Here is a 27853-nt window from a genome sequence, read left to right on the forward strand (position 1 = left end):
ATTGTGCGCCAAGAGGCAGAATAAATACATTTTACTCTTCTTCTTGCTGTAAGTGATAAGCAGCAAAGGGGAACAGGAAGCTGTTATTACTCATTAAAAACTCACCATATTTTACCAATGTTGTTTTGGACTTGTTACGGAGCCCCAGGATCTGCATGAGACCTACATGAATAAATCTCAACCCACGAAAATGTTTGGAAGTCTGGGAGAACTCTCCTAAGGATTAAGAATATTTATCAACTTTTGATGACACATCAGGACTCAGAAGACTTGGGTTTGATCCATTAAGCCTCGCTTAGTTTACAGAGAATTTTAAAGGGATATCGTTTGCATATTGAAAGTTTTCTGTAAATACAAACATTCATTAAAATTTATTTGCATTTGTAAAAATAAATAAATTATAATGTACAATCCAATGCCTGTTCAGAGACAAGAAAAACCCAGGGACCTGTCTTAAAACTAGAGAGAATATTTCATTTGCAAAGTACTGTAAGAAACCACACGTGGATGAAGTACTGAAACACAGTAAGATGAGATTATTTTTTTATTGTATGTTTAAAAAATTTGCATATCTAGTGCATATTTTACTTTTCTAGACTCATCGTCTTTAAAAGCTTCTAATTTTACTTACAATGCTTTGTATTACTTTCATTAAAAAAAAAAAATCTGTCCTCTGATAGAAATAGAGGATGCATTGGGTTTTTTGCGTGTCTCCTGTCCTTCTAAAATGATCTTCATCCAGAGCTGTAATGAAAATGAAACATCAACCCACACAAACACTTCGAAAAATATATTTTAGAAGACTCTCATCACCAGCTTGCCAGAGTGGTTTGTGTTTTCATAAAAGATAATCTTAAAAGCAGCTGTTAATCAAGGTGGTACTTTCTCTAGGTTTGAGACAGCAAGCAGTTTGCAGGTTTGCCACGTTGAACAGCTCCTTCCCTAAGCAGAGTTTGAACAAAGCTCTGCACCAAAAACCAGATTTTTTTCAGTTCTCCATCATATCCCAAGGCAGAGTCTTAGTCCCCCTGGAGCAACAGCTGTCTTTTAGGTTTGAAGATTCTGACTTAGGTGCAGAAACTAATTTAAATCTGACATTTACAGAAGTTGCTGAACACACATCTTGGTGCTTCTATTCTTCTCCCCACAGATGCTGTCCCCACCACAGCAGCTGCTGCTACTCTAAGGTGATGCCTGGTAGTTTGGAACAGGAATCTCAGGAACAAAGGAGAAAAAAATGAACAGGGGAATGACTTCTAATGCGCTAACATTTGCAAAACAGAGTTCCAGTTGATATGAAGGCAAAATAGAAACAAGACCTTTAGGATGACCTTTGTATTTTTCAGCATATGGCCTTTTTGTGTGCAAAAACTTCAAAGCCTTTTCTGCTGACACAAATGCAATTTAATGAGAAGTAAGATGTTTTTGCCATTAGGCTAATAAGTTTTGTACAAACCAATAATGCTAAGGAACCAGGATATTTTGTCTCTTCTCAGTTTAGTGGGACACTGGCATTTGGATCCCCTAGGCAGCTCCAAAAGTCTTTGTCTTAATGCTCATGCTGATGACTCAGAAATGCATTTCAACCTCTGAACTTACTTTGCAATACAAGCACAACACTAAGCACAAAAACAAAACAAAACAAAAAAAAACTAAGTCTATATTTCTAAGCATTTGCTATAGAACTTACTGAGACACAGGAAAGAATAATAATAATAAAACAGAGAGAGAAACAGATATTGGTACAATCTACCCTGAAAGGTTTTTACAGCTCAGTGGAAGATTGGGCAGATGAAGGAAGACAATGTGAATTCATCTGGATTTTAGCAGAAGCCTCAGGGAACCTGGAAAAAGAAGATCATGCTACACGAAGGGGTAAATAGTGATGGAAAGCAACACCAACCACTACAAATGATGTCACATAAGAAGACTGAAAGGTATCCTACAAAAAAAATTCTCCTTGCTACTCAGGCCAGTATTATTCAACATGCCAACAGAGGATCTGGGAGCACAAATCATCTCAGCAGCATTTTCAAAGCAGCAGCAAGATATTACTGGACATAATCAAGTTGAGTATGGATTTATTTCCCTAGTCTTGTATTTCTACGATGAATTTTGTGAAATGCTCGGCTAATAGAGGTGAGGGAAAAAATGAAAGGATCAGTTCAGAGCAAAAAGAAGTATTTAAAGATTACCCCCACATCACTTCCTGTAGTCATGATTTCTGGTGTACTCTTAAATAAAGGAAATGCTGTCTTTAATGCTTGATTGTTCACGGTAAGCAAATGTGAGGTGAATATGAAGTAGAGATGAAAGAGTGATTTCAATTTCTATTTACTGACTTAATGCCAGCGATTTGTGATTTAAAGATTATCACTTCAGGCTGTCACCATAGAGAAGAAAACAATTTTCCAAGAATTCTTTGCCACTTTGCTCCTGTCTACAAGGAGTGTGAACGTCTCTTCACCCCTGCCCTACAGTTCTCACTGCTGCATTCAGACATGTTGCCAACGCACAGGCATTTCAGTGGCACTCTTCTTTGCAGCAGGAATATTCATTGGAATATATCCAATATATATATATAATATTCATTTGATGCAAGGAGCAGACAGCTGATGTAAGTGGAGCTGGTTGGAGTAGAGGTGATGAACTGGGACCAGCACAGTCCAGATGTTGGGGTCACACCCTGCAAAGGAGCAGTCAGAGTGCCCAGGGCAGGATGACAGGCTGCCAGGGATGGCCTGGAGGCAGGCAAAAGGCATCTGAGAGGGAATCCTTGAGAAGCTGCTGGAGTTATTTAGCAGGAGATGAGGAATGAAGAGCAGAGGCTGGGTGAGGCTGCTGGAGAAGAACAGAACCATCAATCACCCAAAGTGCACAGGGCTATCAGCCTCCTGTTGTTGGATGACAGCGGCAAGGAGAGGAGGAATTCCTGTGTGGAGATAACACATTCTGAAACACAAGCTTGAGTCTCCTGCCGAGAGAGAGAAATTATAAAGGCACAGCCCTGTGAGAAACTGCGTGTGCACAAAGCTCTTTGGTATTTTGGGACAGGCAGCAGCCCATGCAGGAGCTGTGCCTGACAGAGCCCCTGTGAGTCTCTGCTGCCCAGCATTGTTAGAGGGGCATGAAATAAATCTCTTTGCATTTCAGCTGTGGTTTGATGCACGTGTCCATTCCTACAGGCACGTAGTGAGGGACAGCATAGAGGGAAATGGTTTCAGCTGAAGGAGGGCAGGTTTAGATTAGAATTTAGGAAGAAATTCTTTCCTTTGAGGGTGGTGGGGCCCTGGAACAGGTTGTCCAGGAGAAGTTGTGGATGCCCATCCCTGGTTAAGTGTTAAAGGCCAGGCTGGATGGGCTTTGAGCAACCTGGGAGAGTGGAATGAATCCATGTCTATGCTGGAGTGAGATGATCTCCAACCCAAACCATTTTACAAAATACTTACTCAACCACACCTTAATGGCTGATACGTCTAAGAACTTTTTGCTGGCATGTGCAGACCATCTAGGGTTTGCAGTCCTATTAGTTTTGTAGCTAGCAATCTCACCTCTGACCCACACTTCAGGAGAACAGTGTGGTACCTGCTCACACAGCTAAATTCAGAGCTAACAATCCCACCCACTGAACTGAAGATAAAAAAAGTAATAAATGATGAACCATATTCCTAAAAGAAATAAAGTTATCTTTAGTGTGAAACAAAAACTAAAACTATAAAGATTCAAGCTACAGCAAAATATTATTAACAAATGACATCTTAATAGACACAGGTTTATATTAATAATGAAAATAATGAATATCAGGTGTGGAAGAGGAGGCACTCAAACAACCAGGTCCTATATAGGACCACCACAAAGAGTAATGAATTGACAGGGTTTTCTCCCCCCATGTCTATGTATTCTCCTAGCACTGTCATCTTCAGTTCATGCTACACTATTTTACAACTGCTCCATTATAAAAACATTTTGCTATTGAGGAAACAGCTTTGAAAATATTTTTCATCTAGCACATGCCAAGAAAATCAAGTTAGTGTGGATGAAGCAAGTTTAAAGCTTAGGCAGCCACTCATTATTATCCAGTATACAGGTCCCCATACTCCAGCAAGTGTTACTCATTGCACATTAAGTTAACCCATTTTATTAAGCATGTTTTAAATAAGTCACCAACTGCAACAACAAATTAAAAAAAAAAAAAATCCACGCTGCTTTCTCTGGTCTTCTTTCCTTTGCATATTGCTGCCTCGTGTTATAATGTGTTGCAATGTGAGATCTTGTCTGGTCAGTCTGTCATACGATGTGAGTAGCACGTACAGTTTTCCTTTTTGGCATAAAGATGTTTCAATTAACATGATCTAGAGAGTAACATCATCTTATGCCCTAGAAGCACTCAATAATACTTGCTTGCTTGAAAAGAAGGTTCATTTTTAGGCCTTACTGCTTTAACCTGTCCAGAGGCAATAAAAACCCAAAGGGAAAAAAAGCCAATTCTGAACAGCAGAAGTTTTTATAAGCACTGCTTTTCAGAGCTTGAGAGCTCAAAAAACTCCTTAACTTTTAGGTATTTTGCCAAAAAGCTTTATTAATTCACAAGTCATGCAGAATTATAGTCAAGAGTTCACATAAATGTGGAGAGGAAGGAAAAAGATAATGGTGAAAGAGAAGCATCTGCATCTTAGAATGCACATAACCACATGAATTAACATATTTTCAGCAGAATTTATGCACTTGGTTCTTTCAGCCTTATGGGTAGGCTGAAAAAAATAAAAGCAGTTTATTTTCAGAATTATATTTAAGGTAAGTTACTTCCCCTTCCACCCTGTTTTTTAAATATTTTATTGCCTGTAGCAAATTTAGAATATGTGGTTCAGTTCCACAGAACTGAACGTATCAGTCTGATACGGCACCAAACAGAGAAGGAAATTTTTACTAAAATATTTAGCAAAAAAATCCTGAAGAAATTATTGAAAAACAAACTGGATACGAAGGAACACTTCCTTAAAAAAGCATTAAAAATTCTGACATTTCCAAGAGATGTGGAAGACTTGATTTAAGGAGGCTGTTATGTAGAACAAAATGAGTCAGTATTTTTTTACCCTGAAAAGTTTCCAGAGGTCTGCTGCTCACTGTGATCCATCTCAGAGGGTCTTGATTTGATAGTCATAAAACCCACTCTGATATCTAATCTGGTGATTTGGCTTTTGCCCCACGATCTAATTTAAAATATAATAAATATGTTTCATTTAAAGATGATTTTTTGTTGACGTTGCTGATGCTTCCAAAATTCCAACAGCAATCTTATTCTTACAACCTATGCATGCAATAAGTGAATTTGAGCTCCATTGAGCGCAGATACAGGATTCTTCATTTTAATTTCAAGGGTTTTAAATGTAAATTCAACCACTAGCCACTGAGCTTTCTTGCAATTCTGTGTCAAATACCCAAATCTAGCAACATAATTACATTTCTTTTAAGCTCTGATTTCCTTAATGAGTCAAATGGAACACATTTCTGAAGATTAAGTATGAAAAACCTCAAATTCTGTCTCCTTAAATGAAGTGTCAGATTGTTTCAGTGGCTTGCCTTTTTACCCTGCCCAGTATTTTCCTCTGGCCATTGACTGGATTACAAGAAAGTCCTTCTAGTAATGACCTGTCCATATAATGACAAGGGAAAACACAAGAAATAGCAAAAAAAAAGAAAAAAAAAAGGAAAGAAAAAATCAATTTGAGGAGAAGTTGGGGCATTTTTCCCCTTTCTCCCATTGACTTTGCATGGAAAACACCTGATTATTTCAGAGAAATTACACAAGAAGTGAATTCAATGCTTATTTTCATTCTGCTCCAGGCTAACCCTGTCAAAATTGTAAGTGATTACAAAATATGCCCAGAACTGCAATGTTCTGCTTTTGGTCTACAAATTAGGGCTCTTTTCAGCACACACAGCAGTTTTTAAGAACCAGGAATAGTCATAGAACTGCTTTTGTGCTCTCCAGCACACCATTAGTGAAATGATGAAATAGGGATTTTCAATGAGTATTGGCATATTTATATTAACTCTTCCTGTTGGCTTTCCCCAAAACACCTCTCAGCACAAAGCACGAAAGTATGGAAAGAGAAATATTCTTAGATTTTGTTCCATCAAGTTCTTTTCCCTGCAGGAACATATTTTTAAAGCTTGCTTGTCCCCTTTTCATTTCTAGCATGTGATTCTACATGCACAGCTTTGACACTCACCCCCTAATATTGAGGGGGTTTATTTCATGTTAAAAATGAAAAAAAAAAACACCAGTTCCTATTACATTAGAGGTATATAAGAGAGGCAGCCTTATTGTTGTACGCAACTCCCATAACCCAGGTCCTAGAGAAGCCTAATAACATACAAATATCCAACAAAACTAATTTTCTGTTCTGTATTTCTCTTTCTGAACTGCTAATTACTTACATTGAATAAGATTCATTTTTAAAACTGATTTTAAAATTTGTTTTCTCATTTCGGGTTTGTTTTTAAAAGCATTTCCCTCAAATCCAAGGTACAATGGACCAAACAAATCTCTTGTTCTCCATTGTTATGCAGGCAAGCAAATTGCAAACAGACCTTAAGCTAATGAAATTCTACAAAGGCAAGAAAATACGTACCTGTATAGGTTTGGAGTGCAGGAGTACAACTAGCATAGGATCTTCCTAAATGTTTTCCTTAATTATACTATGTATAAAAAAATTCCAAACTCATAGAACCAGTTATAGGTAAAGAGCCCAGTTTTAAAGCCTCACTACTTTTTAACTCAACACTTAGGTCTAGGAGTGCTGGAACAGATGCTAAATAAATTTGAAATGGACTTATGGGCAAAATTATTCACATTGGCTTTGACTGGAATGACAGGAAGTTATATTCAAGCTGAACTGGCAGCAACAGTGATATAAGTGTCCTCCAAGCAGCCAGATGTTCCTGCAATTCACTAACAAGGATGGGTGGATTACTGGGTGATCCATGTGGTAATGTTAAACTGCAGGAATCCAGGGAGATGTCAGGGACATTAAAATGGCATGGAAGGGAGTGTGGAGTGGACACATTCTGTACAAAAGCAAAGCTACTTACATTTTAGATGTCAGCAGTATCTTGCCTGGCATTTATCTGGCTGAAACAAGTAATATTTTAAACTGTAGTGACATGCCCAGAGCAAGCCTTGCTCTATCCTGAATCGATCCCAGCTCAGAGCAACATTGTCATTCATCAAGCTATAGACAGGTGAAACCTGTTTATGGACCCAGGACTACTCACAGGCAGTCCTGCTCACAGAATGACCTTTCCTAGCTTGTTTCAGCACTGAGCAAAATTCTTATGATCCAAGATTTGTCTTACACACAGAAAGAGGGACATTTGGTCTGTAAGTCCCGATTTACAAATAAGTAAACAGTAATGCAAGTCCAAAATTTCAGATTCACAAAGTTATGTATACAAAACCCTACCAGTTGTTTTCCATTGTTTATCCTTCACGCCCAAATACTGATGAAAATACAGGTCTTTCCTTTCCTCTATTTTTCTGCAAAACAGGGAAAGAGTGACTTACGACCACTTTGGTAATATCTTTCAACCAACTTCTCAAAATATTCTCTGGAACATCAGGCTGTTAATGACTCTTCAAAACTGAGCTTTCGTGTGCAGGAGATCTGAGCACTCCAAATGAAAATATAATTCACTATAGGAAAAGCCTCCTTAGCTATGATCATAGTGAGAAAAAACATGAACAGCATTTCCCCCTCTGCTCCTCTTTTCTCTGCCCGGTGATTTCAAAGACCCAACCGTTTCAGAAGGGAAAAACCAACCAAACCAAAAAAACCCAACACACACACAAAGGAAAGCAGCACTTCCTAAAAGGCAAACAGCAGCTAGTGTGACATCTTGAGATGGCTCTTGTCTGAGCCTGTAGGAGTTGCACACACAGCGTTACTTCACTGCTGTAGGAGGCAGCTGCAAGCAAGCACACTTACTTTTTAGTTAAAAGGAATGCTCTTTTATTTAGGATAAACTTGTTAGCCAGACATCTCAGATCTTAAATATTAATAATTTTACCACCACCCAAGGCAAGCAGAATAAACCAGTGAGAGTGAAAAATGACACCTCACCCAAGTCTCCTAAGCACTCTCCTGTTTGTCTTAATAGTTCTCCTGAGAAAAAAAATTGTGATGAGAGAGGCATAGAGGCAGATAATCTTTAAAAAATAAGAAAAAACCTTGAAGCAAGAACATGAAAGGGGGAAAGGTGGGAGGGAAACACTGTTCTCTTCTTTGAAACATTAAAATTTGCCAGCAGAAATTAGACAAAGTAAGAGTATTCTGTGATTCTGTGAAAACCTGACTTGGAGGGGACCAGCAAGGAGCATCAAGTCCAAATCTTAAGTGAGTGGCCCATCCAGGGGCTGAACCCATAACCTCAGCATTATTAGAACCATACTCTGACCAAGTTAAGTCTTGTAGTCTTAGGTTTTCTGTCAAAAATGACTTGCTAAGCTGTGTGAAAACATTCAGTTTATCCACAAGGTAATTCTCACGAAGTCCAGAGAAGAACATTGGTGTCTAACTGACACCAATGTTTGGTATCAGTCAAACATTTTAGTGGAAATCAAGCTCTTAACCAAGGACATTTATGGCATTTGGGACAGAAATAGAAGCTCACAAAAATCACCGTGTTGCAATAGAAGAGTCTGAGCAACCACATTCTGCAAATACTAAGGACACGGAATCTGCTAAGGGTCCTCCATTCAGGGCTTCACTCTGAAGTATAACAGAGGAAAATCCAACTAATAATGCTTTCTCAAGAAACAAATACTGGTCAGGCTACACTTCTCTTACCTGGCATTCAATTCCTCGATAGAGTTAGCAAATCTAAGCCCACTCTACATCACTGCAGTTTTAAGTTCCATGAAGAAACACTGGCATGGAGTGTTTGTGGAGAGAGCTGCCTGCAGCAGGGGCAGCCAAAGGGAAGAGAAGCCAGGATTTTGATGAACCTGTGATGAGTGATTCCCATGGAAATGGGATCGCACACACGTCTCTCCCAGGAAAACGCGTTTGAGGGAGGGTGAAGGAAGCATCATCTGACCAAATCCTCCATGGAGCAAGGATCACTTGGTACATCAGCAGTCACACAGCTCTCCCTGACAAGCGATGGAAAAGTTTCCCTCCCACTCATCAGCTTCCAGTGCGCCTTCCCACTCAAAGCAGCTCCTCAGAGCACCACAACTCTTAAAAGCTCAGGTCTAAGAAAGCCTCAGAAAGAACTAATGGAAATAAATACATTTTTAACAGAACTCTTCCAGTTTCAGCTCGATTTTGTCATCTACATGACACTTCCAGTGAGTAAATAATTTCAGATGGGAAATCACAGGTGGATTAGTGTAAGCTTATCGATTGTCAAGGTAATCATCCTGCAGCACAGAAATCTGAGACCTCTTGACCAGAAAGGGAATAGAACACACGTCTTACAGAAGCAGGCTTTTATGAAAAGATAATTTAGAGGCTTCAGGGCAACAAATACAAGTTTGAGAGCAGTTACAATCCATTTTTAGATTATATTACCTCTCAGTCCTTTTCTCCTGAAATAACCTGCTTCTCCACCTCCCTCTACCACAATCTTCCTTCTTTCTTTGCCTTTCTTCAGAGCAGCAAGGGAATGAACATTATGAATTATTGATGTGAGAAATACAGAAATCTCATCAGGACAGGGTTTTCTCTTTCTTTTTTTTTTTGTTTGTTTTGGGTTTTTTTTTTTTTTGTTTGTTTGGTTTTTTTTTGTTTCCCTGAAAAAGATCAGGAGAAAGTTTGGACAGGAGCAGAAAGCCTACTCAGCAGAGGAAGGCATGTGCATAACCATCTGTAGCAGTTCCACACTTCCTACTGCTTCTCAGAAATCACTGAGACAAGTGACATAAGTAGACAAATTCCACCAGAAAAACAAACAAACAAGAATCCCATAAGACCCAGAAAACACAACACCAACACCTCACACACACAAAAAAAGAAAAAAAAAACAAACAAAAACACAAGCCCACCACCCTATCCAGAATATTCATCACACACATTTGTGATTGTTGCAATGATTTAGACATTTTGAGACCTAGTCAGTCCCAGCTGAGAATGCCAGTGAAATAACTTGCATTCTTTCAAGTTTCATATCAATATCAGAGACATTCTTACTAGTCTTTGGAGATTTATATTAGTAGGGGAATCTCCTCCTTGGATTGTTACCTAAGGAAGGAGTTTTTGCTCACTTTTTTTCCCTTCTGTGACCCTGCCTGCATCAAACATCCAAGGTTTCCTGCCTGAAGGCTTTTGCATTTCATTTCTGCCTCACAAGGTAACAATTACAAATGGCCATGGGTGTGAGCTGAGGCCATGCCTGTACCCAAAAGGGCCTTCTGGAGGCCAGGATAATGTAAAGGAGCTTGTAAGACTCATGTAATTCTGTCAAATACCTATAAACTTTTACAGACACCACGGCTAGAGACTGCTTACCAGTCTGCACTGCAAAACCTGAGGTCCATTCTTTCTCTTTGATCCTTCTGGAGATGATTTCACAGATGGAAGATTGGGGGAACAGGTTTGTTGTTACCCTTATCCCAGAACTCTCATGCACAACAGAGCAAGATATACTTAATATTTGAAGGCATAGGGTCAAATGTGTTTTTCAGTCTCTCTCTCTCTCTTGTTTTGAATACACACTAATAGGATTTTAGGGATTATTCCAAGTGCTTTGAACATAAATGCGTCCCTTCAGCCTTTCTTAACTTTCTTCTTACTCCAGTAAAGAGCCAATCATGCCAAATGTGAGCTGTCAAGGCAGATATCAACGACCTGAACCTAACTCCACATCTGCCTTGAACAAGAAAGAAGAAAACACCACTGATAGAGCACAAAAAAGCAAAAGGCATCAAATATGCAAATGGAAGTCTGCAGACTGACTGCTCAAGCTGTTCAAGCTGATAGCTTCAATACCACTCAGTTTTCCTTCTCACTTTGGCAGACATGTCTGCCTTAACCAAATGTCTTTGTTTCCTTTCCCCTAAGACTAGGGAAAAATGCATCCTTATTTCTTACCTTTCTCTCCCTTTTCTTCCACGTGCTTCTTTGATGTTTTTATGAAAGTTTATTATGCCAGGGTTAGTCTTGTCATCCTCAAGAATTTTTTACCCCAAATTCTACTTGCCTAAACTATGGATAGAAACCCCTGGCTGTTGTCTGGAGGATGCACTGATTGTTTCATCTTTATTTTTACATATTCTGCTCTTGGTGGTCATTCCTTCTCCATAACTGCTCTCTTACTTCAGGAGGAAAAAAAAAAACAAAAACAACAATAACAACAGAAAAAAAAAAATTAAAAAAATTTAAAAACCTACACTACCTTTTTTTACTTACTTTTTCTCCCCCACCACCTGTTCTCCTTCACTTTTTTTTTCTATTCCAAGATTATGTCTGTATTTTGCAGTTAAGCCTCAGAGCAGTTTCTTGGTTTCTTGCTAACTCCTACTTTGCATTTCTGAAGTGCTGCATAACTCTGCACCCATATCAGTTATTTTTAGTGCTAAAAACAATTATTAGGAGCCTCCATTTTACAAGGCTATAAACTGTTTTCCACTTAAAATGGAAATGAGTGGAATCTTCAACATATATCAATAGAACTTGTTTGTAAAGTTTCATGCTCTGGTAACCTTCATCTTTATTAAGGCTGAAGAAGTCAGTCCCATGTGTCACATTTAGAGAAACACTGGCAGAAATGGCCCTGAAGACATAACAACCCACTAGCCCAAATAATTTGCACTTTAAATGTAAATGTCTATCTTTCCAACCCCTGAAGCTTCATCTCCCAAAGCCATCTCTAGAGGTTTATCACCTGTATTCAAACATAGATAAATACTTTCCATAATTTAATAAAACATAAAAGAGAGAGAGAGAGAGAGAGAGAGAGAGAGGAGAAAAACATAAGGAAAGGAGAGGTAGGATAGAAAGCCTGAAACACTGATTAATCTGCTCTGGTTGATCTATTTGTGGAATAATTGAACAAGTAAGCAAGTAGAAATAACCATTGGTAAGTTCTAGAAGACACAGCTTCTCCTTTAGTTATATTTATAAATTGTCATTGCATTAGCAACAAACATTTACTGATTACCTCAGACTTCTCAGTCCTATAGAGTTACAAGAAGAGGTCAGGTGATATTATTATAAATCCTATTTATCCTATATTTTAGAAAGAGATTATTCTACATAACCTGCAAAATGCAGAGTCAGAAATAGAGACTTCCTTGGGGGAGAGACATTTCTGCAAATTGCTAAAAATTGCTTTGCTTTGACAGTCAAGTTTACAAAGCTTACAAAGGTTCCCTGAGTTGGGAACTGTGATTGAACAGTTTCTTTTAAATAAATAGGAGGAGGTAAAGCTCACTATATAAAAACCTACTTGGAAATTACGAGGGAATTGAGACACTAAAGACTTGCAGAGCTTTGATTAATTCAAATAATTAACAATTCAAAGGAACAGGGAAATAATATAAGATTATCTATATAATCTATAAACTATATATGCAGTTTTACAGTGCAAAACTTTTAGTCATTACATTATAAAGCTCTCCTACATACCTGCCATTAAGTTTAGCAGAAAATTACTAAAATTTTCAATAAAAGATGAACTCATGCAATGACATTAGTTGGATTTAGAATGTGGAATTTCCTATTCTCTCACATCTGCACAATTTTCCCACTCTATATAACAAATTCATTCCACTCAGATTAAAATACTTCAGGCTCTCTGTTCTTACTGTATTCGATCATGAAGAATTAGCTGGCACAGTGACATTTCAGAGAAAAATCAGGGTTTTGTAGTTTTCTAAGGCTATTTCCTTTCATAATATTTTAAACCAAGAAATATTAGCAAAATATCTATATATGCTTATAAATGTCTGCTAAATACCTATAAGCCAGTAAGAGTAAGCAAGGCAGGCATCACTCAACACCTTCCTTGCCTTAATACTGTTTAGAATATTGGGGGAAAGAACCATTACGTTCAGACATTTTGTATTTATAACAAAAAGGAAAATTGTGAGGGGGGAAATGATAAAATAGTCCCCACGCTGTCATGCACCCACTGAAAAATTAACATTGAGGTTCTTTTTTCATGTTTCTGTGTTTTACTCCTTTAATGCAGAATGTGTTTTATGACTTCCAAAAAGGAAGGGGAGTAGAAGATGAAGTATTAACATACACAAAAACCCAAGAAGTTTTTCCAAGTTCTGGCACAATCCTGGTTATTTTGTGCAGGAAGACTGGCAAGAAGGAAGGCAGGCAGGCAGGCAGTAAAGAACAACATACCTGTTATCACCAGGGCTTTGGGGAAAAGTTGTTTAGTCACATGGCATGATATGTGGACCCAAGAAGATTGGATATGCAGTCAAATCCCTTCCTTGAAATAGAAACAGAGCTTGCACAAGGTGCTGTAGGAGATCAGTCGCTGGCATTATGCAGCATGGGTGGCATGCCAGCTTTGGTGATTTGGCTTTGCTCCTGTATACTGCAAGGGGTTTCCTTTGCTTCTAAAGAAGAGTTCCAGAAAGACCTGTTTGTATCTGGCAATAAATATGTAAAAGATCTGAGGCCATGGAAAAGCTGAAAGAACAGGCTTCAAAAAGAAAGTTCCTAGCAGAGCATCCACACTGATCCCAGCTCTCCCTGGGCGTACCAGAGAGTTCACCTTCCTTGTAGGAACACTGTAAACTAAACACAGTCCCAAACAACCTTCTAAGCCTCCTCTCTGGGGATTATTTCATATTATCCCACAGGAAAAACTTAGCACAGAATCTATTCAGGCCTCTGTCTCTATTGTCTTATTAGCAACCTGATCATCAGGTTTGAAGAGATTTCATGAGCCGATATTAGTTCTGTACCAGACCCTCCCATCATCACCTGGAGTTGTCAGGTACATTTCATATTAAGCACCTTTTATTAGCCTTGCAGTTTCAAGGAACAAGCACAATCATCCTCAGAAAAAAAGTAATCTCTTATTGCAGCACTTCCTCACAGCAGGGAATGAAACAAAACCACTAAAATAAGCTCTTATGAAGTTAAATTGGGACACATTTTTACAGAACAAGGAAAAAAAGAATAGACTGCCAGTATAAAAGATTCCACAGAAGAAAAACAACGAAAGAGTACTTGGGCACAAAAAGAAGGAAACAAGTAATTGACTTAAAAAATAGCTGCTTAAAAGGCATTAAGTCATAAGGACACAAATGCAAAGTCTCTGTTGCATTTGTTCAAGTCTTTGTAGAAAATGTTACAATGGGTGCTCTGGATGGGTAAATTTACAGTGGCACCTACAAGTACAGAAGGCTGCAAGGACAAGCTTATTCCTGTATTTGTGACCAAATGCTCTTCTGAGGAGCTGAAGTGCTATTTAACATTTTTTTTTAGTTTTTCACCTGAGAAAAGAGATTCATTTGACATTACCACACCAACAGGGTGGGGACAAAAAAAACCCTGTATTCTCTGCTACAGACACTGACCTATGCAAAAACAGGCTTTAAATCAGATGAGAGCTACAGTGAAGGTGGGAAACCGGGAAAGATGTCCCAGAATGACTCTATGGTCTTTCCATTAGTGAGGTCCATGTGCAGTCCCTGCACTTTTACATTCCACAGTATGGCTGGAAAATGTGGCAAAACCAGACTCTCCCCTCATTCCCATGAGGCCTTCACCAAACCCATAAAATAACAGCACAGCAGTAGCACAACAGAGAGGTTGGCCAAATGCCTTGTGACACACAGTTTGTGCTGTGGGGTTATCTAGACCCAAGCAGCACCCTCAGGTTCCAAGGTGCTGGGAAGAAAACGCCAGCTTGAGGCACCTGTTTATTTATCCCAGTGAGAATCTGCTGCACAAAGTACTCGAAGCTCAGTCAGACACCAGATATTGAGGTGGGTTTTGCTCACAGACATTGGAAACCTAAGGAAGCCTATGACAAACATATCCAGCTTCGTGTGTATTACCAAAAGCAGTGCAGCACAAATCACTGAGATATCTTCAGCCATTTTCTCTCTGCCATGGCACAAAAAAAAATAATGACATATGGGTGCCAGCAGTTCAGAACCTTGTCTGTACTTCACCCAAAGCAGAAAGGTTACCCCAGCCCACAATTACATTTCACAGAAGACATCCTGCCTGCTGATACTGAGAAAAAAAGAAGAGCAGATTTGAAATTCAAAGTTATCAGGAAGCTCACTGCAATAGAGAATCCACCTTGAGCAAACCTTGCTCTGCCAAAGCCAATTGTGGTCAACAAAAAAAGCAAGCAGAAGTTTAAGTGGCTGATCTTTTTCTTTCTCTTTAACTGGTATTGCATTTTCCTGAAAAGATGCAGATTTCATGCTCTGACCCTTGATTTTGAAATGCAGGAGCTGACAATCCTACTGAAAACTCAGGTTAGTAGCAGAATTATGCACATTCTATTCCTCCTGCAAGAAAGTGGACAAAAAACTCTGGCATACATGTGTATGGTGTACAGGGAGGGAAAAGAGAGAGGGGAAATAGCTCAAGTTTAATATTTCATGTTTCACATTACATATTCCCAGCACAAAACAGAATGCGCAAGCGTCTACCCAACAGATTGATATTTTAATACCACACCCAAATTTAAACCTGAGATCCAAACAACTGAAAATAATTCAGGCATTTGTAGTGCAAACTAAATTGCCTCACAGAGAAAGCTCTAAAATATGTACAAGTTTATGAAGCTTGTCAGGTATCAGCCAATGGGCAAAAAAATTATGCATAGCAAGACATATGCACGTTACATAAATGAGGAGTGCAATCAGAATGTTAGAGATTGGGGGAAAAAAAGTAAAGCACCCAATTTCTATGAAAAATCAGCGATATCTTAACCGAGTTTAGCAACCAAATCAGTTGCATGATGCTCATGCCTTCCCTTCCAAAACAGCTATCTGAAAATGAAAGTCATGCTGAGGTGAAATGCATTTCTCCACACTCTTAAGTTAGGGGAAAAGTCATCCCTGAATCACCACAGTGGTATTCCAGAATGCACACAGTAATCAACCAGGCATTTCCACAGTTCTGAGGTTCTGTTGGACAGGAATTATATTTGAGAGGTGGTGGAATTACAGCATAAAACTATTCTATTTATGGTAATTTGCAGCATGAGCACCCTAGAAGGCGTATTCATAGAAGGTCTTCAGTTGTTTCATTTAGCTGCATTATTTGTTTATGAGTTCAGGATAATGATTGAAGGAAATAAAGGAAATCTCCCAAGGCTGTCCTGTAATTATCAAATTTAGTGCTCCCTCCCACAGTTTGCTACCTTTCATACAGCAAGACTCTCTGGTAATTGTAGCTTTTAACTGTATTACTGCAAAGTCAGAGCCAGCCAGCAAGTGCTTAAGATGATTTCACAGGAAAAAGCCACACTTGGAAATCAGAGCTCTGATTTAAAGCCAAATATCCCTGTCCAACAGACTTTGGATGGTAGGAATTCCTAGTTGAAGAAGTTTCCACAAGTCACCCTCCCACTTAGTTTTAATAGTTGTAAGTCAAGAACATGACATTTAAAATAGAAGGTATCAGATAGTCTCTAATTCATGTCAAATCTTTACCGTGTTTTGCATTAAAATGCTGCCACAAAATGACTTGGCCCAGTGCCCAAGGTATCATTCCTCACACTGCTGTCCTGACTCACTGCTAAAAGGAGGCAAAGGAGGCATTTCCCTCAGACAAGGCTGCTAATGAAAACTGTCTGAGCCCTTTCAACACCCCTGATTTTGTTGTGCTTGCCATCTCAATGCTGTAGCTTGCCAGACTTCTGTTCTCAGCAATGTATTTCTTAGCAATATGCTCATGCCTTAACAATAACACTGAATTCTTTCCCTTTCATTGAAAAGAGCACTCAATACAAGAGGCTTCACCTCTGGTTTCAAAAAAGCTATTATATAAAAATGACAACCAAAAATCCCCAAACCAAAACTCCCCACCAAACAATAACGAAAATCTGTTCTTCCTCCCAGTTTTTAAGAACTGTCATCTCCCTCCCACCCAGCAAAGTTCAGGCTGGGGAGACTGTGGCAAGGGAGCTTGAGCTCTTTCAATTCTCTCTGTCCTGCTGCACGGCTGCATAGCTCAAAATGCCTCACTCCAGGTGGGAACATTCCCTGAGAGCCCAACCACGTGAACGTTATAAAAGTTGTTTGACTAAGAGCTGTTATCTACAGCTTTTCCACAACAAGGAAGCATTTGGCCTTAGCCTGATGGCAAATATTTCTGAATCAGCTGAAAGAAATATCAGATGACATCTGTAGCCTCTGCTTCCCTGGAGGAATGAGATATGGTACAATTCAGGTGCACTGTGAGGAAGTCATCACTTCTCCTGACACCTGGATAAAAAGACAACTCTGTTTACCAGAGCAAGCGAGTGCACCATTCACACAAAGAGTGTTTGTCAGACTGTCTCGAGGAGAAAAAGCATTGCTGTGCTCATATTCGATCAAACTGGAGGCATGAAAGCCACAGGAGGATGGTGGCTGGAGGCTGAGCATCTGTCTCACACATAATCTGAACACCATGGAAAAAAAAAGGAAAAAATAAGGGGGAGCGGGGTAGGGTAGGGAGAGGAAGAAAAGTGGAACAGAAACATCCCTCTGACTTGAAAACTCTATCAGAAACAGGCACTACTGCAATAATTTCCTCCCAATCCATCCTGTCACAATCACACGTTCCCATTGTGCCTTTTCCCACGTCTGCAGAAAGAATCAAACGCAGCCATTTCGTGCCACTCTTTGGTACCCAGCTTTCCAAAAGCTCACATCTGCTCACAGTGTGCACTAACAGGATGGGTGAGAATGAATCCAAGACACATCCACAGGGGCCTCCCTTCAACTCACCAGTGTTTCTTGTCAGTTCTCTGCCAGTCTTCCTGACAGGAACCTTGGAAATACCAGCTATGATGAATGTATTGATAAATGGAAAGCATTTGGGGTTTTTTAAACAAGCCAACTGATTTCAGAGCTGCGTCCCATACAAGACAGGCCGTGGCTGCTGACAAGAATTTAATAAAATATTTGGAAAGAAAATATTTGAAAAAAAAAGAATCCTGGAACATATTCAGATCATTATTGGATAAGAGTCTGGTTTACATTTAATATAAGACATCCCAGCAAATAATAGAAATAAAGCCCAGTGATGAATAAATTTTCCTTCCTATCACCCCACAGCATCTCACTGAAATGTGACTTGAAAACTCTTCATATGCTTAAACCATTGAAAGAGACAAAGAGTGATTTGGGATGTGTTAGGAAACATAAAATTTTGATTTTTTTTTTCAATCCTATTAAAAAAAATAATACAGACCAGGAATAGATAACATTAAGAAGTCTCACAGACTGTAGAAAGGTGCTGCATACATAACAAGATCTCATTAGGTTTACTGACACAAACTGCCCAGTGAGGTGTAAATTGCCCTTCAACCCTTACCACACCCAGAGCTAACTCCTTTCTCCATGAAAATAAAGTCAGCATTGGAAGAAATCTTATTTTGCCACAAGTGATTGAGGGAAAGCAAGATGATATAACCAAAGCAATCATTTGCATATTACAGTGCTGCTCCACCTCAGCCTACTCACCACATTTCATCACTTCCAAATCCACGGTCTAGAAAAGCAAAAAGAAACAGCATCATTATTTCTGTTTTTACGTCAGTGAAAAAACCACAAAAAGTGTAAAAACCATCAAAACATGGATCAATTTTCCATTCTTTTTCCTAGGGTGTCAGGGTGCACTCACTTTTCCTATTAATTTATGCTTTTCTGTTTCTCTCCTCAGATGCACCCAAACACTTTGTTGGATGCAATTTGCCAATCTAAGAAGTGGAATTTGCACAGGCTAATGCTGCTGCAAGTCTTGGATGCCACAGAGGGGTTAGAAGAAAGTGAAAGCTCTCCAAGCAGCCCAGAGCTGAAAGAGAAAAGGAACTTTTGAGTGTTCCACTTACTGCTTTTGTGATCTTTTCAAAACCAAAAGGAAAGTGAGAGAATCAGAGGCTGCAATTTCCTCTCCCTGCTTTTCATTTTGTGTGTTCCTTTACTTGTCACTCTTTGTCTGAAGAAAGAAAACAACCTCCCACCAGCCCCCCAAAAAATCACATTTGCTCAAACATTTAAGACACTTTCTATCAAGATTTTAACAAAACTACCTTTGCTGTATTGTGATGGCAAGATATTTGAACAGAGTACTGCTCTCGCTGCCAAGTTGGTTATCAACATTCAGCCCTTGTCAAGCCCAATCCTACATACCCAGTAGAATTTAACATTTTAAAGTGTCCTTTAAATTATTTGTGATACACACTTTTATAGTCCCAAATATCAGCATATTTAGTTTTCTAGATATCACACATACAAACAGATCTCTTGGAACCCCTTCCTGGAATTTCTATAATTATTCTTATACAATAAGGCCAAGTCACACCTTCCTTCACCACTTTCTCCCTCAGCACCACGTAGAGAGGCTTACCTTCCCTTGGTTCACATTTAGAATGGTATTATTATTATTGTAAATTCTGTGAGCTAAACACTGAACTTGCACTTCAGAAGAGCACAGAAAAAAAAACAGTCTATGGTTTTTGAGTACTTAACAGGCCAACAAAAACTCATCCTTATTTTTATGCCCTCACATTCACTCCTAACTTCCTTTTTTATGTTTTCTGGTAATTTTTCATTTAAAACAATTGCTTATAGACACCTTCATGCCCAAACACAGTTCTTAGTGCAGCTTGCTTGAAGACAAGCTGTGATTCACCACAGAGATCAAATCCACCTTGGAAGTCAAAAAAAAAAAAAAAACAACAACTCAGCTAGCAGTCACCTGGTTTGGGTTTTATAATTTATTCTGGCAGTATGAGCCCACGTGTCAGCAATCTCACTTATTATCTTGTTCAAGCAGTTATCCTGATTGTCCCAAATCCACCTCAGGCTAAAATGTCTGTGGAGATGGAGGAGTTGATTGTGATCTGCAATGGCAGAAAACAGTCTGAATGAAGGGAATGAGTTCCTATTGCAAGCAAGTTTCCCCCTCTCGTGCTTTCTGCTGCCCAGGGAATGTCCAGTTTTATCACTTTTCCTGGGAAGGTTTTATTGGAGGAGCCGTCTTGGGGAGGGGGTTTAGTGCTATAAAGTTGGGGAGATCAGTTCCACATTATAGGCATCTGATAACAGCAAGCTTGTAAGAGTAGTGCCCATTTCAATGTTTTCTTCAGCTCTTAATCAATAGAAATGATTACAGGGAAATTCAGGACTTGGGTTGTTTCATATCAAAATTTCCTATTCTAGAAAAAGGATTACTCCTTTTTTCCTTTTTTTGGCATAAAGTAATATTCCTATTATCCATAAAAAAATTTAGATGCTTCTTCTAGTAATCAGCTAGCTCATGAGTAATTAGTAACTTGATCATGGGCAATAAGAAAGTTTTAATTTTATATCTTGAGGAAATTTAAGAAATGTTTGAGGCAAATTCATCTGAGTGTCTCAGATCTTAAAAGACTTTGTGACTTTCACACCTGGGCACTAAAGAAATTTTTTTTAAGAATGAGGCTGGGTTAATGCAAAAAAAAAAAAAAAACAACTAAAAATTCTTCCCTTATTTCTTTTAAAGGTATTATTGTCTTTGAATTGCATCATTTCATGTACCATTATCTCAAGAAACAGTAAATAACTTCCAGAAACCTTTCCATGTGTGTTCTTTTTATTTTTTTGATTCCTAATTACCACTTTAAACTTATGCATCAATTTTTACTTGAACATCCCTGCGAAAGAATAGAATATAGTTTCCACTTTGCAGGACTACTGAAGCACATAGAGGAAGCTGATCTATTACACCTAATGATTTGTCAAGTGGGAGCACAGTTGTTTGGAGGGAAAAGGAAGCTTTTATTCTGCTCTTAATGTAAGACAGAACTGCTGCCAGAATAGACATGCGATCCTTTTCCCTTGATACTTCAGTATCAGTTAATTTATCAATACTTTAAAAATGTAAGCTGTATTATTTAGGATAATGAACTTCTGAGGGGTTTTGAGTGGCTCCAGAAAAGTTGCCCTGTGGCTTGGATTATATTGTAAAACAACTGCTTTTGTTGGTGTGTCTTCAGAAAAGAATAGGAAGAATTTCTAATAATGAATAGCAATTTGAAGCTAAAAGGATACTTTTGCTTTTATGGGTTTCACAGAAAGACCATACTGAAGAGCATGTAAAAAGGGACCATTTAATAATTAGTATAAATCATATCAATTACATCCTATTTCTAACAGTGTTAGTGGCATAACCCTGGTTATGCCAGGGTTGATGGTTGATGGATAAAAACTCCTTAAATTGCCTTTTCTAAGTCTATGTTCAAAACTGCCAAGTGCTTAACAAAGGGAAGAGCAAAGACAATTTTGATCTCCCCAGGTCTTCCCCTAGAATATAGAATTATATTCTGTGCAATTTCTATTGAGTTCTAAAGGCATCATTATGCTGGGCTGAGGACTTGAGCTGTTTCACAGGTGATTGTGTCCTCCCTCTGTACTCCTGAAAATTGCGTGGCTTCTGTCTGCCACTCCTGAGGACTTGAAAAGTGAATGGGGAACCAGCAAACTGCCTATGGAGCAGCTGTGCCTCAAGGTCCAGTTCTGGAGGAGAAAGGATGGGAGCAGCTTCATCCCACAGCACAGGTTCTCTCCTGGTTATCTTTACCTGACTGGATCTCCCTGCCTGCTGGCAGTGAATGTGGCACTCAGGGATTTGACTTAGTGGTGGATATGGCTGTGCTGGGTTAATGCTTGGATTCAGTGATCTTAAAATTCTTCTCCAACCTAAATGATTCTATGATTCTGTGAAGTCATCCTTGCTTAGGGAGCAAATAGGGCTGGAGTTCTGATAAAATACGTAAACTGTTCTGCATGCTTGGAAATCTAACATTCCACCTCTGTGGGGTTTTTTGCAGCAGTGAAGAGAAGCTGAGTTTCCTCTACTACAGAGGAGGCTTTGCTGCCCTTGCTCAGCTGAGTAAGAGTGGTGAGCACACATGGAGTTCACATCCCAGACAGTGAAGTACCACTGAATGATTAAAGGAAGTACAAATAATAAAAAAAGTGATCCTTGGCTATGGAGTATTTTAGTCTGGTGGAACTGTAAGGGTTTTAATATATTGAACTTCAAATTTTTGGAGGTCAGATGAAGACAGTGCTTCATTCTAGTCAGAAAATTAAAGCTGCATATGAAAACCAATGTGATACCTTTTGTTGATTCCTTCTGAGTTTGTTTTTTGCAACAATTCTCAATCTCTAGTTCAATGAAAGAGGTAAGACCTTATTTTAAGGAGGTTGGCAATGGGTACTGAGGAACAAGCAGCTGAGAGTAAAGCATTCCTCCTTGCTGAAGGCACTCTGCCAGTGCCTCTCCAGTAGTAGATATCAATTGTTATAACTCTTTGGGAACAGTTTCATTTTAGTTTTCAAAATAAGCTCATGAACTATAACACACACACACACACAAAAAAAAAAAAATCACCATTTGTTTTACCTACCATTTAAAAAGTGGCAGAAGTTTTCCATAGAATGTGTCTGGGTGGAAGGATTCATGTTAATGGTGTGGCTGCCATGCCAGGCTGCTCAGATAAAAACAGCAGATGAGACAAGCCCCTGATATATGCTTAGATAGAGCTCCAGCTCAATATATACAGAATGTATTCTTCCTTGAGAGAAAGAACATTTTGTGTTTTGAGAACTCCAGGCTGGTACTGGAAGAGTACAAGCCAGGTCTTCTTCCACACTTGTATTTCTATGCATCACCCAAAAAAAAAAAAAATTAAAAAAAGGTTATAGATCAAGTACATGACAGTAGCAATTGTGTGGAAAACAAAAGGGCTCAAATCCAGGCTGTCATCCCTTAATCAAATTTTTCCATAAACTTTTTGGAGGACTTCTCAGAATGTCATTAAAATAGAGCAGTCCGGGGAAAAGTGTCATTTGGTACTCCAGAGCCTTCTCCTTCTATTTGCAAAGAAATATCACAGGAACAGCCTGCTCTCCTAGTGGGATGGGAACTAACCCTCTCCATAACAGTTTCAGTGCCAAGCAGCAAGCCCCCATCTGTCTGCCAGCAGGAGAGAGAGAAAACAAATGAAAAATGGAAAGGAGAAGCAACCAGAATTTGGACATAGGATAGAAACATCTGCTAAAGGGACAGGGGAAAAAAAATAAAAGAGGTTCTGACAAGAGAATCAGACAAAGCATACAGCAGGTAAAAGAACATAACCATGTTCCCAAAAAAGAGAAATAGAGGGAGGATAAGACAGGTGGTGGCCATAAAAATAAAGGAAATTTTTAGGAAGAAAGGAAGGGAAATATAAAGCCAGATGTAGTGTTGGTATTTACCTGTGTTAATAACAAGAGATCTGATGGACAGAATGGCTGAATAACAGTGGGTTCTGACTATTTTAATATATGGGCTTAGTCATTGGGTTTGGTCTTAGTTTTTCAGCTTTTGAAATCCACGTCATAAAAAAAGCCAAAATAAAGATCATTACATGAAAGTTATTTTCAATATTTGCACAGGAAGTGTGAGGGAGCAAAAAAATCAGCCTTATGTGCAAATTTTCTGAGTTTTTTGATTGTTCCAGAACAAATAGGTGAGCATTCCTGTGTGCCTGCATGAAAAGTTTGGATAAAATTTACTAAACAATAGCTTAAAAAAAATAAAAATAAAATGGAATTAAGTACAAAATCCATAATCTTCCCCGAGATACATGCAAGTAGCTGCCACAGATGGAATGATCCAGCAATAAAAGATTCAGTAATAAAAATGTTGTGATTGACTGTTAGTCTTGAACATTTCAGATTTAGAAATTGGGCTTCTTACAATTACCTTAAAAGCACTCATACATGAAGAATGTATATAACATCTGATTTTTTTGTTTTATTTTGAGATAGCTACATTTTGAGCACCTGGATATCATTTTCTGGAGTATTTTATCTAATTTTAACTGGGGTGGTTTTGCGGGGGTTTACAAAGTGTAACAAATGTAAGGCTTTGTTTCTGTATATAAATTTTCTGTCTCAGTTTCACTAAACCAGAACAAGACAGCACAATAATTCATTGTTACTTCATGCATGCTGCCATGAGAATGATTAAATAAATGCTTTCCCAAGGCATTTCAAAGTGTCATTCTGCTCTGGCAGGTTTCCATTGCTGATACCCAAATGCAACAGGTAGCAGCCATGAATTCAGATTATCCTGCAGCATATTCCTGTAATACTCCTTATTCTGTGTATGTAATTTTCTGACTCTGTCAGCATTCATGGGAAATGCTTATCTTAGCTACTACAACATTGTTGTTTTGTTTTTATATTTTACCAGAATTCTAAACTCTTAATAAAACTCTAAGGTTCAATGACAGTTCCCAGTACTTTTTAGCATTTTATCACAGCTGCTCATTACAATATTAAAAGTGCTCCCAATTTGTGGCCAGTCTTGAACAAGCAGAAATGTATCAAGTGTTTAGGAAAGTAGAAGGTAAAAAATAGACATAGATTTTCCTCTACACTTTGATCTTTCCTGTTCTGTTGTCTCATGCAAAATTTTTTGCCTCTTAATGATGGTTTCCTGGTGGTGTATCTTCTGTGATAATTCACAGAAGAAGATATACCTGCCTCAAAATACAGCAGGAGCATTTCTAAAAAGATTTCTAGATATGTACAACCTTTGATGTTTATTAGTCTCACTGCATACTTAAAATGCAAATCAAGGCATCGGAAAACCCTTGAGACAAATGCATAATTCATATTTTCTATTTACTATACTTGTTCTATGTATTATATGTGCTTTTATTGATATCTGTTCATGGAATATTCACAAAATAATAAAATTCTCAATATTATTCTAACTTTTTATCTCATTAATTCCTTCAGAACTGACTTCTAGAAAGATGACATTAATGTCATCATTTATTTACCTTAACTAGCGCTACACTGGCCATTTCTCAGATCAGTAAATTACCAGGGGTTGTGGGACATTCTGAAACACATCAGCATATTTGACAAATTATTTTAAGGATGTCTTTCCTCCTCACTGGAAGCAAAGATTCCAGGTAATTTTTTTCTTACTGCACAGTTGCATCATGTATCAACAGGGGATGGATACTACCCATACATTTCTGATCTAAGAAATTATTTTAATGCTTACTGTATAGGAAGCTCTTGTTATTTTAGATTTGTCTGTGTGTTTTATTCACCTGTCACTGTCCGAGTTTGGTGTGGCACTTTCCATTGAGATATTTCTAGAGCTGAAGACAACAATATTTTACAATAAAGTGCTGTCAGCACGACTGAATCAGGCATTCTGAGATCAGCTGCACCTTGAAGAATTTACTCTACTGTGTGTAGAGGGTGCCGCAGGAAAATCAAATTGCAGATGGCTTGAAAGGGAGTAAAAAAGGGAAATAAAATTTCAGACAGTGTTCTGAAAGTCTTGTCTGGGAAAAAAGTTAAATCCATGTAAAAGCCTTAAAAGGTTTATATAAATAAGGAATGAGGAAAAGCCCTTAACCTTTACCTGCAGGACATCAGCAAAACCTATTCTGTGCTTCAAATCCAGCTTTACAGAGCCCAGGTTAAAAGCATTGACTCATTATTATCTATTATATAGATTTGTACACTATAATAACAAAATTTTACTCATTATGAAGTAAATTGAATTAACCAGAGGGATAGAAGACTTAATACAAGGATGCAATTTTATAAGGGCTGATGGAATCAGAATTGTTGTCAACCAAAATCTTCCTGCATTTTCACTTGAAAATATGCAAGAAGCAGTTTTCAGACAAAATTTAGAATCTTGATTTCTGAACTATACCTAGAATATAAGTAGGATCACAGTTGGAGTTTCTTGTGCATCAGTTCCATGGTGAGAAATACCTCTGGCCTTAATTTCTGGAGTATTACAATGGTGTTTCTAATTCACATAAGAAGATAAAGAAAACAAAGACACACAAGCTGAAGAACAAGGACTTGCATCCAGTAAAATTGAAAGAAAAAAAATCAAAATCAAAATCATCTAAGAATGGGCCACTTCACAACCATGCATAGTAAAATATGGTGTAAATTATGCTTAAACCAGCATTTGCTGAGAGAACATTAGTCCAGGTAGAAGCAGTTACTCCTTTCACATTATCTGTTAGATTATAAGATCATTACTGTTGAGCAGTTCCCTATTTTTTTTTATAAAGCATCTAAAAATTGAGGAAAGCCCTGAAGCACAATGATTTCCTATTAAAAAAACGAACCAAAAAAATGGTGTTTTTTTTTTTTTTTAATGTGAATGTGTCTATATATGGAGGTGAGGGAAACAGAGTCTTTGTGGTTTTCAATGTTTTGAACTTCAGGGAAGATAGTTTTACAATGAGTTAGCCCACAGAACAGTATGAAACAACATGAACATTACAGAACCTATTTTTCTGTGGTATAACTTCCTAAAAGATAACAGGTCTATTTGAGACAGGATTTAAACTTGGTTCAGTCACAACTCCTGGAATAAGGATAAAATGGAAGATAAAGTGTAGTAAGATTTTCATATGATTTCAGCAATCCACAAAAACCCCAGAGATTTCAGTAACATCACTTCTCACAAATGGTCACTGCACGTCCTTCCTTAGACACTGAGCTCTCAGATATCAGTGAAGACAATAAAAATGCAGCAAGACAAGAGAGAACACAATAAAAATGCAGTGAATTGCAGTGCATAATTCCTCAGGTCTTTCTGGTAGCTCTGCCACAGAGTCTCAGTATTCATCACACACTGGAAGAAAATTTTAGGGAGTATCTAAGGAAAAGAAAAACCTATTTGAGCTGCATTTTTACACATCACTTTGACCTCATAACCTGGTTTATAACTATCAGTTCTCCAAAGATGAGATCACGTGTCAGATTAATTAACAATTTTAGCATTTCATTTTCAGAGGGACAAATACACAGTGAAGATTGGGGAGCGCTGCGGCTCAGTTTTACCTTGTACTCCAAAAACTGAGCTCTTTTTTTTTTTTTTTTTTAAGTTCACTCATCCAAATCCCCCCAGATGCAGCCTGGGATGGTTTGCAGGCTTTGTGCTGCATCGAAGGGTGCTGCAGAAAGGCATGAGGATGTTCCCTGTCTCATAACCACCCCTCATTACTCATGGTTTACTTCTAGGCTTTGTTACCAGCTGCAAGCCGTTCTCATCGATCCCCATGCAACCAACTCAGAAGACTTCAGTTTTATCAAATTGCCAATTTTTAAAGAGCACTGTCAATGGGCATGGCTAAAATGGCAGTGTCTGTACTGACAAATTCAGACAGAAAAATTAAAAACAAAAGAAAAGCCTCATTTCAAATCATAGCCAGCTTATTTATCACACCCAAGCTGCCAAGTATGGCTGTGCAAAATCTGTCAGTTTTTTAAATGCTACTTACTGCATATTCAAAACCTCTTCAAAGAATACTTCCTTGAGTTATATCATATGCAGCCACCCACACCTCCCCACGTCCTGCCTACACCTCCAAACAATTCAGGGTGACAGAGCAACATAAACCTATCTCATCTGCAGGGTTATGTAGGGTTTGATTTTGATTGGGAGTTTTTTAAAGAAAAAAAAAACAAAAACCCCCTTGCCTTTTTCAACATTAGGTTTCCTAATATCTAAATTCTCTTTTGGTGACTGTTTCCACTAATAATGAATGTTGGCTGCCAGGGGCACTTTAGGTAATAATTTCTGCAGGAAGTCTTGTTAAACAAAAATATAAGAAATAA

Source organism: Cinclus cinclus, chromosome 2, assembly GCF_963662255.1.
Source record: "Cinclus cinclus chromosome 2, bCinCin1.1, whole genome shotgun sequence".
Lineage (NCBI taxonomy): Eukaryota > Metazoa > Chordata > Aves > Passeriformes > Cinclidae > Cinclus > Cinclus cinclus.